Raw genomic sequence first — 15489 nt, 5'->3', positions numbered from 1 at the left:
GGCCTGGCTGTTACTCATCAGGAGCTGCTTGTTTGTGGTTTTGCTGCATGCCTGCCGGAGTCGCCGCAGGCACAGCCAGCGAAACTAAACAGGGAGAAGGAGTAAAAATGTGGTCCAAGAGGCGACTGCAAAGTACGGTGATTTTTGGAACATTATTACATGGGCGCAACATCCTTATGGCGTGTGATGGTTCGGAGTGAGTGTTGGTCTGTCTGGACCTTGGTCTGTAGCGGGGAGATAAGTGCCATACTTAGGCATTGCTGATTTATTGAAGAGCAATAATGGTGACCGGGTCTAAAGGATGGAAATAATTTGATCCTCACACGCAAAGGTGTAACATATATATGTAAAATGTATGTTCTCATGTTTACAGTTTTATGCATACACACGCACTAACACACACACACACACACACACACACACACACACACACACATCTATATATATATATATATATATATATATATATATATATATATATATATATATATATATATACATATTGTGAATATTCTGTTTCCACTAAATTCCCCGGTCGTAAATCTCCCTAGTTTTCATCAGGTGTGTATTTCCCTCGCGCCGGAAGATGTGTCAAGAGATCCATTATTATCAAGAAATCAAACTCGAGCATATTTTGTAAACACATCACCCAGCTTAAATTAGGCGGAAGGTGACGTTATAAAACCGAGCCATTAAAGCAAGGTGATTTCTTGCATGACACTGTCTATAAACCATTAACTGTTTTCCCGACACAAGTGTTTAGAGGCGAGTCTAAAGTGGCCAGCCTTGCTCGTCCCTTATCTCGGCAACCACCTTTCATCCCCCTAATGACTCGGGTAAAAAGTGACAGGGCAAATTCAAAATTGCGCAAAATCTCTGTGAGTCCACATCCCGTAAATGACTTCCCACATCATAAAAAAACGTTGCCTAAACAGACGGAGGCTCTCGTTTTTGCACATTAAGCGCAGGGGTATTGTTCACACTCTAAATAAAGCATCAGTCAGTGTCGAGCAGTCTTTTCCATTAATTCTGCAAATTTGGAGAGGAATTTTTAGCGCCAAGCAGGAGTGCCCGGATGTGGCCAGCTGGCACCTCCCCACACGCGCCAAGATTGTTGTTGAAGCGATCAGCTGATCCCTCTCAGCCTCGAGTGATGGCTGGTAATGGACTCGACCACCGTCACTAGGGAAAGAAGGTGCGGCTTCTCCTCAGAGCCGTGGTGTGTGAGGCTGCCCACTGATTACTTGTAGAAGATAGTATGCAAGAACACCACCGCCAAGGAAAATACACGGGCATACGTAATGTAAACATGGCACCCGCACACTCCTGCGCCAAAATATTCGCCTCTTAAGCCGGTATTGGATGTTCGCTTTTAGTTAGCAGGGACGGGAGGGAGAAGGGTGGGCAGAGGGGTGATTGCAGGCGCTTTGATCGATTATAGATCTGTCAAAACAATGCTCCGGGCTTCTCCGCGGATTATCTATAGGGCAGGTTTGCTTTTACGGAAGCCGAGGTTCGTTTCATCACATCTCTGAACTTCCTTGTGACAGAGGAACAGAAAACAAGGATCTAAAGTCTGTAGATCAGCCTGTTTAGTATTCCTCCTGCCTAATCTCTTGGTCTCCAACCCTTTCCCTCATCTTGTCTCCCCGCGCCACAACCTCTTCGCCCCCTCCGTTCGAGTTGCTTCCCTCTAATGCCTTAGGTACCCTTAACTCCCTCCCTCCCTCCCTCGCTGCTTCTGTGAGGTTCCCCCACGTCTTCTTGGCTTCCCTCACCCTTTCCTCACCCATCTCAATTTCCCCCCTCACCCCAGACCTGTCACTTAACCTCTCCGTGTCTCACACCCGCCCTCTACAACATCCAAATTTCTGTTAGTCAATGAAGACCTCTCCTCACCCGCCCCCTAACCCTCAGCACACCTTTCCTTCATCACCTCCAATATATCTCCCACCTCACAGGGCCTCCACCACACTTTGCTCCCCACCTTTTCTCTCCTCCCATCTCGCCACCGCCCCTCAGACCTCGTCCCTCTCCAGGTCGTCATGTTACCCGGTCCGACAAGGACCTGGCCTAGTCACGCTACCTCTGGTCCTCATCACGGACCATCATGGCGCAATCCGAGTACCACGACCCGCTACACGAGACCCTGGTGATGATACCCACGAGACCCGAGACCCAGTAAGATGACAACAGCTGCCGTGCTCGAGGTAGCACATTAAGTGAACCTAATGCATCCGACATTAATTTTCCCAGACCTTCTACGTAAAATTTGTCATACTGCAGGTCTTGCCTGCAGCCCATACCTACACCTGGTATTGTAATGAGTGACTCTGCGTCAGAATAGAGAGGAAGACGCAAAAATTCACATGTCATATGATAGGAATCCACTAACATAAAAGGTTAGGTCCTTATATGTACCTCATACCTGTGTGAAAGCTGTGTTGTTTATATCGTCTCGGTGTGCGATAAAGATATTATGTTTATGGTTAAGTTAGATTATTATAGTAACCATATGCAAGATTCGATACCCTTTTAAGACGAATCTCTCTTCTGTGCTCGATCTCTTTCCTGGATAAAGCGAAGTAAACCTTTGGATCCGAATCGCGTTAAACCGTATTCCGGTCTCCATGTCAGATCCCTGGCTTAACGGAATGAGTCTCCTCCATCTAGACCCCGTTAAGGGAAACTAGATCTTCGAACTAGATTTTCGATAAGGCGACATCATTAATGAACGTTAAGTGAGAGCAGTAGCAAGCATCTCACCTCAAGGTAGTCCATTTAGGTTTCTAGACGGAAAGGATCTAGTGATCTAGACGGAGAGGATATGGGGTTCTAGACGGACATCTAGAATGGCGTTAATTAACTCATGATTAGTATTATAAAAAGGTCATTAAGGGGGATAAAATTAAACTCGCACTATCGTAAATTTTGCCATTAGACGCGGTGAAACAATTTTGTTTTTATGGCTTAATCTTTTTTTATCTCCTCTGTGAAATTATCATCTGCTCTAAAAAAGGTTTCGTTTATGTTTGTGTGTGTGTGTGTGTGTGTGTGTGTGTGTGTGTGTGTGTGTGTGTGTCTGTGTGTGTGTGTGTGTGTGTGTGTGTCTGTGTGTCTGTGTGTGTGTGTTACCGTCATTCATCTATGATTAGTATTTATGCGTTAAGGGAAGAGAGGTTTACACTCTTGTTGCCTCGCCTATTAACTTTGAATATATGTACCATGTCTTTTACTCTTTTGTACACGCACACACACTCTCTCTCTCTCTCTCTCTCTCTCTCTCTCTCTCTCTCTCTCTCTCTCTCTCTCTCTCTCTCTCTCTCTCTCTCTCTCTCGTCATGTACCCATCTACCGACAGCCGTGCCCAGGATTCGAACCCATGCGATGCCCGATCGTGGGTGGGCTCATGCTGACTTGTGCTTAGTGAGATAGAGAGAGAGAGAGATAGAGAGAGAGAGAGAGAGAGAGAGAGAGAGAGAGAGAGAGAGAGAGAGAGAGAGAGAGAGAGTAGAGAATGTGCGTGTATACGTATGTGTTGTGTGCTTGTGTGTGTTTGTGTGTGTGTGTGTGTGTGTGTGTGTGTGTGTGTGTGTGTGTGTGTGTGTGTGTTGGTCAGATGGTCAGTCAGTCTGTCTGTCTGTGTGGCTGCAGATGGCATGTAATTATACAAATTACTGCAGGTGTATTAATAATGCTCTAATTGCCGTCCTTAGTATAACAGTAATAAGACTTTTGTGTTGGCAGAGGTGAATGACTTCCCTAATTTGATATTCGGTTCCTTTTGGTCGGTGATGAAGGCTGTAATTACAAATCAGGGGCAGCGATTCCATTAATATAATTCCGTAGAAAAGTTTCGTGTTTCGTTTTCTTCACGTCCGTCGCACATAGTTTCGCTTTTGTCTCTACTTCTTTTCCTTGAGTTCGGTCAGATGTGTAGGTACGTAGGAAAGGCAGTGTGCGTAGAGGTAGGTCTACCGTACATATGTGTAGATGAGTTATGTCCGACATGATATGTAGATGTAGATCTATCGCACATATAGATGTATTCAGACATGACACGTACGTCGATGTATGAGATGCGGGAGCTGGGAGGACGCAAGTGAGGGGATATCAGAGGAAATTATAGTGGTAAACGACGGAAGGGACACAAAAGGAAGGAGTAATGACACACGAACATCATGATGTCAGATTGGATGCAGGTGGAGGAATGAATACAGGAGGATAAACTGAGGACAACGAATGAAGGAAAAAGGGAAGCGAGAAATAACGAATATGGTAAATAGGATAGATCAAAACTATACTGAATCACAAACAGGATGAGACGGCAGAGGGCTGGATATGAGAAGACCTTCGAGTAAGGGAAGGATTCAAGCAGCACAGTGTTTATGTTGGAAGCTGGCAGGCCTGCCTGTTGTGTGGCACCGTCATGTACGTGCCATGATGTTTAGGCCGGAGGTTAAGTCTGGCATCTTCACATGAGTGCCACAATGATCAGCCTGGAGGCGGGTCCTGCCCATGTTGATGTAGACTCCACAGTGTTTAACAGGAGATGGGTTGGCCCTCCCACTGTGTGGCACACGTTCATATGAGTGCCACAGTGAACGATGAGTGAAATGATTGTCTCTTGATCACTTCTAGATAATCTCCTAGACCTGTGGAATGGCTCGGAAAATAGTCATAAAGGTTATATATATATATATATATATATATATATATATATATATATATATATATATATATATATATATATATATATGTATATATTAAGATTTTACATTTGCCCAGTGTGTCGCTGGCTGGCGGCTGACGTACAGAAAATGAACTCAGCCGCTTGATGTTGTGTTAACGAGTTTATCCTCATTCCTCTGAAAACGTATTAGACGAGTTTTTTATGTGAACGTGGGAAGGTGGATGACGTACCTCATGTCTTATCATTTTTATCTCCACATGAACACGAGAACAATTTTCACCAATTAACATTAATACTATTAAGAATTTACAAATGTGAATATATATATATATATATATATATATATATATATATATATATATATATATATATATATATATGTGTGTGTGTGTGTGTGTGTGTGTGTGTATGTGTGTGTGTAGTTTAAATTCCCATTTGATGGTTGAATATGGTCAAAATTTCGAAGGTTTTTATTTTGTACTGTTATCTATTCAAGAATTAATAAGGTTTTCGCTATCACTTCCATGTAATATATTAATGAGGTGCAATGCCTTTCTTTTGATAATTCCTGCACAGAAGGAAATACTTCCTGTAATCATTTCGTAACTAATGCTCTACGTGGAAAATCATGAGTAACCACGAACGAACTGGTTGGTGGTGTGACGTGTATCATCATTGCTCTGGACACTTTTTGCTCTGCCATCATTAGCACCTCTGAAGTTAATGATGACAAGTCATACACACGAACACCACACGAACACCACAGGCAGTTCTTGTATTTCTTTGTTGCATTCGTTTCACTTTCTCGTCTTCTTCACCTTTCGTGCACGTCTCCATACATCTGTGTATACTGCACACGTCTGTGAAGCTAACCACATTTCGTCTAAATCCTCTAAATCTCTTTTTTATATAGATTTCAAGCACCTGATGGGGGTAGACCTCTCCCACAGATAGAGTATATCTAGAATTAGAAAAGTTTTGATATTTTCCATCAAAGTTTATGGAGGGAAAAGTAAGCCTCTACGTCTCTTTGAACTCCAGTTTCTGATGTGTTTTTAGGACTGTTCGGAAATCATTGGAGACAAGTATGGTGTGAGGGTGGCAGCGTGAGACAGTTGTTTATAACAGATCCCACGCGGAAAACATCCCAGTGTCCCACCTCGTTCACAGGTTCTCATACCACTACCTATTACTGACACACACTCGATGTGGAAGATCTTGTGATGTCACACATTATTTTCACACATCCTGGTTAGGAAGGTGTCAGAGATCAGACGTATGGCAATGTTTGTTTAAGAAAATGAAGATACTATTGGCATATGGAACCAAGATTACAACGGTTACTCTCGTTTACAATGGTAAATGATTTACATGAAGAGTAACTTTTCCCAAGCTCTTGGACAGTGATAAATGATGTAGTTTTTACCAGTATGAACATACCTGACGAATCATCTTCGATTGATATCGGAAGATCTCTTAAGAGCCTTGTAACTGAAGTACACAACTTACATGCTATCAAGAATTTATGACACCTGTCGTGGATAGGATATATCCAGTTTTTGAGACATTATGAGAAAAACTTTGATATTCTGCTCAAAGAGTTGAGTCTTATCCAACATCGTTCATCGGTGTATTAGATCGGTATCTTTATCATGCACACCGATGCTCACTGAGGATAGCAAAGGGAAGTTATAAGATGTCTGGCAAGGTAAGCGCCGGACATGATCCCGTGGTTGCAAAAGGATGCATGTGTCTGTCTGTCTGTGTTGTTGTCTGATACGTAAGTTGTGGTTCTTGAGACAGTTGCAGACGTCCAAGGGAAGGTATCGGAGGCGAGTTACCTGTAGTACCAGTGGTCGTTTAGTATGTTTACCGTATCCTCAGGTCTTGTTCACTGTTTACCCTGGTACACCAGTGTTAAGTTCTGTCCACAGTTGCCTGTGGCGCCAGTGGGTCATTTGGCATGTCTAGCGTAGCCTCAGGTCCGGCCAGCTGTTACCTGTACGACAGAATGCGAACCAGAATCACCCCAGAAGATTCTTCGCTGAAAGAAGGCAAAAAAAAATAAAAGGAAAATTGTGTAAAACTTTCCTGTGGTTTACGCTCACAGCAATGCAGGAGTGAGGTTGGGTCGTCGAAAGAATATGAAAACATCAACGAAATCCCTCTGCTCAAAACGAGCTATTTAACAGCCTTCACCAGATTAATTTAGAATGAGACTAAATCAGTTTAGAGAAAAGGTTAAAATATATATTAAAAAAAAAGATGATCTCTGAAGTTCATATTGCGTTGCTGTGGCAACGACTCAATCGCTGAGAACACTTGGAGGAGGTGTTAAGACGGCAATAATAGAACGAGTGATATAATTACACACGAGAGACAAGGTGTGGGTCGTGTTCATAGTCGATATCTTAATCTGGGAGACAAGAACCTGATTGGCCAAGAGGAGGAGGAGGAGGAGGAAGATGATGATATGAACGCCTGGTATGTAGGCTCCCTTGTTTTCGTATTGCAAGTGGACGTCATGCCCGTCCGTGTATGGTATGACGGGTGTGTGTGTGTGTGTGTGTGTGTGTGTGTGCTTCGTTGAGCGTCTGTTTAAATCCCCACAACAAGCGAGCTCTCACCTGTCAAAAGGGACACCTCGTGCTGTTGTAGACCCCACCTCTCTTCCCAGTTACACTCACACACATCCACCACACAGCCTCACCACACAGCTCCTTCCATGAACAGACAGTTACACATACCCACATTAACCACATTCCCCCACCGCTACCCTCACTTCCGCACTTACCCTCCAACATGAATACAATCGGAGCAAAGTACACCCCCTCCCCCCTCCCCTCCCCACGTACACACCCGTGTACACGTTGTAGTATGTGTACATACAGACATACACGCACGTACACAAGATATGGGGGCCCCCACGAATGTAGAATCCCTTCCTGAACAGTACAAATAGGGGATCACACACACACACACACACACACACACACACACACACACACACACACACACACACACACACACACACACACACACACACACACACACACACACACACACACACACACACTTCCCGTTACAGCCTGCCACTCACACCCTCCCACATACAACTACACACATAAATCCACGCTCCAACACACCCACGACAACACACCGTCGCTATTCATGGCATCTTTTTAAAGTTACGTCTTCCAGTGGCATGAGATGGGGCGAAATCTGACCCTCACCCGCAGGGAGGCACGTAAATGGGTCTAGGTCTTGGGTTCGTCCGTCGCACATATGTCCATAGACGTGATCATGTTTACATAGGCACGTCCATAAGAGGCAGACGTTGGTACCTACACACGTACACAGACATGTACCACTGAGAGCTAAGTTTGGGGATGATATTAATCTCATGTCACTGGTTAATGACGGAGTCATGAAACATCCATGAGAACCTAACCAGCAGCCATGAAAATAGTCCATGAATGTGAACTTTTCCTCACGTTTTGGTGAACTCGTTCAATTTCTTGCACATGATGTCGTTTCTTTGGCCTTAGTCATAGCAGTCATGAACGAAGTCGGTCACGGAGGAACTTTTTTTTTCTCTTCCTGATATAGTCAACCTTTCCTTCTTCTTTCAGGCAATGTTCATGGGGGAGGTGAGCAGCTCACGAATGCCACGATGCAACGACCTGGGTGTGTTGGTAGGGTCGTGCGTGCTCCGGGAAGGAAGCATTCGTGGAGAGGTTCGTGTAGGTACAGTGGTGTAGGTTTTATGTGGTCCCGAGCAAGATCGTGTGTGCCGGCTGGTCCTGATCCAGTTCACGTTGTATTACAGATTCACAATAACCTTAACATCGTTCTAATATTATAGATTAATGATTTTCTTTTATAAGCTGGTATATTATCACGATCATCGACGAGTTCGAATATTATTCTTATTCAAAATCATAGGAATATCTACATATTGTTCTTTAAATCACTGTGGTGGTGGTTCTGCTGCCAGTATCTTTACAAGAAGGTTCAAGTATTTCCAAGAATTATTTTCTCGAGGTCCACATAACACTGCAGTCTGCTAATGTCCGCGAGGCGTTCGTGTGACTATATCTCAGGAGGGCGTTGACCATCTTCCACGTCTGGAAGGTACAGCTAAGCCAGGCAACTAATGGTGGCGCTTCCAAATGAAAATGGGAGAATAAAATATGAACCTGGAAACAAATGGCTACTATTAATCTCTACCGGCGCTCTCTCAGACGCAGGCACGTATCTATTGCTCCCCAGGAATTGTGGATCACGACTGGGAGGTTGGCGCTGATGGTTCATCAGGTTACACACAGACACACACACACACACACACACACACACACACACACACACACACACACACACACACACACACACACACCTCTGAATTTAAGAAGACCACAGTCTCTCCAGTGAGTTACGACCAGTTACCACTCCTCGATCCCAGCCTACTCTGTCTGTGAGAGAGTTCTGTGTCTATACAGACGCTGCGAGTTCCATAGACGAGGCCTCTGTGCTTTGCTAATTGGAAGCTCTTCTCGCTCACCCATCGCGTTCTTCAACTGTCTTGATTTTATAACAAACAACAGAAACGCAACGCATGATCTCTGCGATTCTCACCTACGTTCACTTCAGATCTTAACGACCTCGTCAGTTGGAAACATAACCATGAAAAAACGACAAATTTTAGACCGTAGCAAAGCCTCACTCTGTTGCTTAGACACTTCCTCAGTGAGCTTCGTCAAGAGATATGCTTCTGAGGGTGTCATCTACAAGTTTCTGAAACTGAAACTACGTTCATGACTTACACTGATATCAGCGTTGGCTAACAGCTCTCCCGACTTCATCGCCATCTGAAACGCTCTCTAGAGCCTTCAGAACTGAACCAACGCCAACCACGTCATCATCTACCAAACTAAGGCTGTAGTCGCATATATCAACCTTGCCTCCGACACCCTGTCCCACCCCCACCGACAGCCTCACTAGGCCCAAGTTCCCCCCACCGCGTCCTTGCCTTTAGCTGCTCATTCTTCGTGTCATTCAAGACGACAAACTGAGCTGCGGGAAAATCGTCAGCACCATCACTAGGTCTTCCAGCAGTCGACTGTCTCGTTGACCAACGTTACATGCAGTGTTGAAAATGACCTCAAAAGTAATTCGTCGTTGATCATTTATACCAAACGTTTCTCCAACTTGAGCATTATGAACGAGATCTCCTCATTGAAGTTAGAACTATATCTGATAGATTCTCGACTAATAGGATCAGGTCACTATCATGCCAATTTAGGGATACTCCGCGATCACAGGTGCTGGAAAGGGATTCATTCAACTTAGATTCCGGTAATGTTAAAATCTCCAACAGTGGTAAAATCTTGTTCATTACAAATTTCTCTTGATTGGTTGAAAAAAAAAATTTTCGTCTGCCTCTTGTGTCTGTGCGGAGGACTATAAACTAGTCTTGCTGCCTTTTACTTGCTAGGGTATCTTTAATGTTGTAAAATGAAGTCAACATTCCCTACCGCAACATCATAATTCACTGCAGGATCAAAATGAGCTTTTACGAAGAGCAAGACACCACCGTCCACTTTGTTTCCCATATCACTAATAAACTCTTCATTGTTGATATCTAACCAAGATTCGGAAGTAGCAATCATATCATAATTTCCTTGTAAGGTTGATGTCTCTAACTGAAATTATATAGCGTATACTTTAAGCGTTAACATTGTCATAATCATTATTGTCAATCATAATCATCATCATTGTCATAACCCACTTCCTTCTCCAGTTGACGCCCATAACCGGTGCTTCGACAGAAACGCTTATATGGTCTTCAGTCGTGCAATAAACCGTTGCGACAGAAGCAACCCCGAATGTGCATCGCTCTGACCCACAGATGAACCAGAACCTGGATCAGTGTGTCTTCAGCTTAACCCGGCCGGTGTGCAATGGGATAAAGAGCTCCATGTCAAGAGAGACTACCTCGCTATCGAGTCCAACAGAGTTTTCTTGGCATTTACAGCCAAAATTGTAGCGTGTAAACTGTCCGTGGGCGCATGCGTACACAGGGTTGATAAGGCAACGTATAATTTACCACACATAAAACGCCCGGTCTCGACGATATATGGTGCAAAAAATTCCAGTTTTTAGTGATTTCTCCGCCGCCAAATGCCCGCTGTTAATTTAGGAAACCTGGAATAATTTGCATTTATTGGAAGCTGAACAAGGCGGCCGGCTTCTGTGCGGGTAATGGGGACGTCTTTGGGTAAATAAGATCTTGGCTGAGCTTGCCCGAGACTGGCAGTTTTATGGGTCTTCTGACCACACTTTAACATTAGCCGCTTTGATGGACGATGCGCCAGCCGCAACAATTAGCTTTCATATTGGTAGGAAGCTTGAGCTGTAACCATATTACAAAAAAAGTCGTGCTTTTGGAGCTGGTCTCCGCTTGAGTGGCTATTGATGTGTGTGACTTCCCAAACGCCGTTTTCTTGACACTTTCATTTGGTAAAGAATTGATTTACGAGGTGGTGTAACTTGATCCGTCGAGCACGACGATATGAGGATCTTGACACGACAGTAATATTTCTTGAGCAGGACGGGAGGACTTCTGGGGTATGGTGACCTGAGCCTTTGACCTGATGCTTGAGAACACGTTACGTCAAGGCAAGACCCTCGTAACTAAAGGTTTTACCGTCGCACTCGAGGGTCGAATCGGCTTTCCTGAAGGGTTTAATCGCAAGTAAACATCAGAACATCACCCAATGATACCACAGGAGGGTCTCGACACCCCCGCATCATGTGGCAGCCTCGCACAACCTGACGCTACGATGATGATGTACTACGTGTTGTACCTACTTCACCTGTCTTAGAAATTAACTCTTCGTAAGCAAAAATCATTGCAGTTCTTCACTTACCTGCTGCTTATTGTAAAGCAGCCCTGAAGATACAGGACTTTGGTATAGATTTCTTGGGGTTTCATATATATATATATATATATTTTTTTTTTTTTTTCATACTATTCGCCATTTCCCGCGATAGCGAGGTAGCGTTAAGAACAGAGGACTGGGCCTTTGAGGGAATACCCTCACCTGGCCCCCTTCTCTGTTCCTTCTTTTGGGAAAAAAAAAAAAAAAAAAAAAAAACGAGAGGGGAGGATTTCCAGCCCCCCGCTCCCTTCCCTTTTAGTCGCCTTCTACGACACGCAGGGAATACGTGGGAAGTATTCTTTCTCCCCTATCCCCAGGGATAATATATATATATATATATATATATATATATATATATATATATATATATATATATATATATATATATATATATATAGTGCATGTGCAAGCAAAAAGTAGAACTGATAACAAAATCAAGTGGTTCAACAGGGCAACTGGTTATTGATAATTAGACCTGGTCGACGGCAGGTAAAGAAAATGGAAATCATCTATTGATCATTTATCTTCAGTTCATTACTTTATGACCAAATATCATATTTTCTTTATCATTCATATATTGTAGTGCTTATCTTTGCAAAATTGATTTGAATTCCAAGGATGTATTGGTATCATAAAGATGAGAAAATGATAAGATAGTGCGAGAACACTCTTATCTACGATGATATCAAGCAGATATCCTGGTTGGATATTGTCTTTATCTTTGTTATCATTACTCTTCTTCGGGGTAGTAGAGCAAGTAGATTACTCACGTATCTTGTGTGTGTCGTCGGAAGCGACCAACCGGGCCAGAGGTAGAAAGGCTGGAAACCCTCACCTCTTTGTATTATCACTTTCCAGAAACTGGAAGAGGAGAAAGAACCATGAGGGATTGTCTCCTCGAAGGCTCATGTCGGGATGTCTGAGTATGCATGGATGTACCTAGGATGAGAAGGGAAAGATAAGTGCTATAAGTAATGAGGAAAACTTGGATGTTGTGTTTGTGAGTGAAAATAAGTTGAAGTGGGTGGAGGTAGAGTGATACGGGAGCATCGGAGATTAAAGTCTGGGGTTAGTGTAAGGGCGAGACAAAAAGGAGAGGGTGGCATTTCTGACGGAGGAGGAGCTGTGAGAGCGCAAGGTGGTGAGTTCAGAATTGATGTAGATAAGAATGAAACTAAAGTGAGTAATATTATTGTTACTACTTATACACCTGATAGTGAGACGAGTGAAGAAAGATGATGGTGCCTTTTGGGAGTTGTTAGGTGAGTGCTTTGGCAATTTTGATGTAAGGGACTGGATCCTGGTTTAGATTCGAATACCAGTGTGGATGATGCGGCAGATCAGGGTCTGGTTGGAGAGCATGGGGTACCCGTTGTAAAATAAAATGGAGAACAGCTTGTCGAATTGCAACCTGAAAAAGGATTGGTGATTAGCATTAACTGGTTGAAAAAAATATGCACACATAAGTTTACGTTGGTGAGTGAGCTTGAGGGTCAGCGGGCATTACTGGATAATGTGCTAATTGACAGGCGTACAAAGGAGAAGTTCTTGGATGTGAACGTGGTGAGAGGGGCAGCAGGTAGAATGTCTGATCATTTCATAGCAAAGGCGAGTGTGAAAATGCGTAGACAACGGAGAAAGAGGCAGTGGTATACGTGGGAAAGCAATGATGAAATGAGCACGGAACAGAAGCCTTTGTGGAAAAATATTATCAAGAAAGATTTAGGGAAGAATGACGTAGTGTGAAAGTAAATGAAATAAGGGGAGTAGACAGGGAGTTGAAGGTATTTAGGGAGGTAGTACTTAAACGTGCAGGGGAAGTGTGTGTTATGTGGAAGGAGGGATGTGAGCGTATGAGAAGTAAATTGTCTGTGGGGTTTGGCCGTGGATAGTAAACTCTGGTTTCAGTACACCATACATGGCAGCCGTTCGTCGCTTGTACCCTTGGGTGTGATGGCATGACCTTTCACCAAAGTGACTAACCTTACTTGGTCAAAGGCCATACTATCATACTCCTAATTCGTACTGCTACACCCAAAGATCGAACCGTCTTGCTCAGCGGGTTAAGCGTTTTCATAGCCTGAAACGCCCAAGACTTTCCACGTCCATATTGAATAACTTCCAAGGTTCTTGCTACAAACACTGGACTTTTATAACTTCTTGTGATATGCAAAAGGACGAACGATTATTGTTCTTATATTAACTTGATCAATAACATTACAAGATATACGTTGGTTTAAGTACCTCATACGATACACAGTAAAGGAGGCGTATCAAACAACATACACTGCATTAAAGACCTCTTACAATACACAGTTAATGAAGAATCTCAGATGATATACACTGAATTAAGAACCCGCACGGTGGACAATGGACTAGAATCCTTCCATGATATACTATAGGAAACAAAGGAACAGAGGCTTAAGGTACGCGTTTCTTCTAAAGGGATGTAGGAAGATTTTCCTCTCTTTTTAACCCTGTCAAATTAAAGTTCTGGTAGAACTACACCCCAACCCAGCAGCGGGAGGACAATGGCACTTACCAAAAGCACTGACTTGTATGAAGACACTGCCACACGCCTCCCCCAGAAGGCCTTTATATCGAACAAGTTACGAGTGTTTGAGAGCCCGGAGGAGACGGAGCCAAGTGGTCGGACCTGTAATATACCACTTATTATCTGCATACACTCAAATCTGCAGCGATTAGCTCACGAGCATTCAGGAATACTTGAATCCCTGGGACAATGGCGAGTGACGCACAAACAACCCAATTGTATTTAAATCAGCGTGTAATTGCCACTGAATATCACTGTTGTGCACACGCTTAATCGCGACTACAGACGATTAAATAACAGTTGATAATTAGGAGCTCCTCTGGCCGTGCTATGGTCTGTGTAGGTGGTCCAGGTCTCCCGGCCAGAGATTCTTTTGTTTCTGCACAACAGGTCCCGGCCGGCTCATTGTGCGTCTGTGACACTGGGTATCTGTTGCCTGCGATATATGGCCGGCCCGCCGCTACCCGCTCTCCAACATTAATTGTAGCCAAAACAATGCCAGTGATTATTTTCTATAAACTAGTCCCTCCCTCCCTTCGCCTTCCCTTCCTTTCCCTTCCCATCTCCCTCATGTTCCCTCCATCTCCCCAGAACAACATCGTGTCTCTCGTGACTCCCTCCACACACTGACTTATCCTCTCTGTACAGAAGGAGGGAAAAAATATGCAAAGATTAGGAATACTTTTCCTGAGTTGTTGATGTTCTGTTTCATTAGTGATCAACTGATGTTTTCCTTTTCTTTTTTCTTCCAGTGTTACACAGAATACCTGTCATGCTGGGCTCCCGATCCTCTAAGATAAGTAGAGACAAGTAAATGTACATGGGAGCAGCTTGGCCAAGGTAAGATGTTACTTCCTGTTTATACATGTGTAGGGGAAGGACCTTTGTTCTTATGGCTCCTTCCTTCCTTCTTATCTTTATCTGTTCCTGAGAAATTATCCAATTTTCCGATGGTCATCGTATTTATTTACCATCGACACAGCTACTGAGAAGATTGCTATGGACACTGAGTACGGATGGTGAGATGTAGTATGGACCACATGCTCTGTGTCAGTAAAGCCTCATTCATGAGGCTCCTCACTTCCCTTGGATTTATTTCTTCGCTATCTAAAGTTTTCCTCCTTTCCTGGCTGGCAGTGTGGTACCTCTGGGTGTTCGAGGGTAAAAACATTCTCAGGCTTCCTATTCAGCTCTTCAGTTATGTCCTCAACTGTGTCAGTAACTTTCCCCTATACCATCTATACTGTATCTTTTAAGTATAGCTTGACTCCTGTACCTTTTATGTCTTCTTTATAGCTCTA

The 15489-nt window shown here is 43.7% G+C and overlaps 1 long non-coding RNA gene across 1 annotated transcript in view; it reads left to right on the top strand.

Annotated features, from left to right (window-relative positions):
* Positions 1 to 15028, top strand: part of LOC139762034 (uncharacterized) — a 55941-nt gene extending 40913 nt beyond the window's left edge. Inside the window, exon 3 of the long non-coding RNA XR_011715664.1 lies at positions 14941 to 15028. This is a non-coding gene — a long non-coding RNA (uncharacterized lncRNA). The remainder of the gene's footprint in view (positions 1 to 14940) is intronic.
* The last annotated feature ends 461 nt before the right edge of the window (positions 15029 to 15489 follow it).

This window comes from Panulirus ornatus, chromosome 42 (genome assembly GCF_036320965.1).
Source record: "Panulirus ornatus isolate Po-2019 chromosome 42, ASM3632096v1, whole genome shotgun sequence".
NCBI classification, from domain to species: domain Eukaryota; kingdom Metazoa; phylum Arthropoda; class Malacostraca; order Decapoda; family Palinuridae; genus Panulirus; species Panulirus ornatus.
The sequence above is the reverse complement of the archived record's forward strand: the minus strand, read 5'-3'. Positions and strand labels throughout refer to the sequence as shown.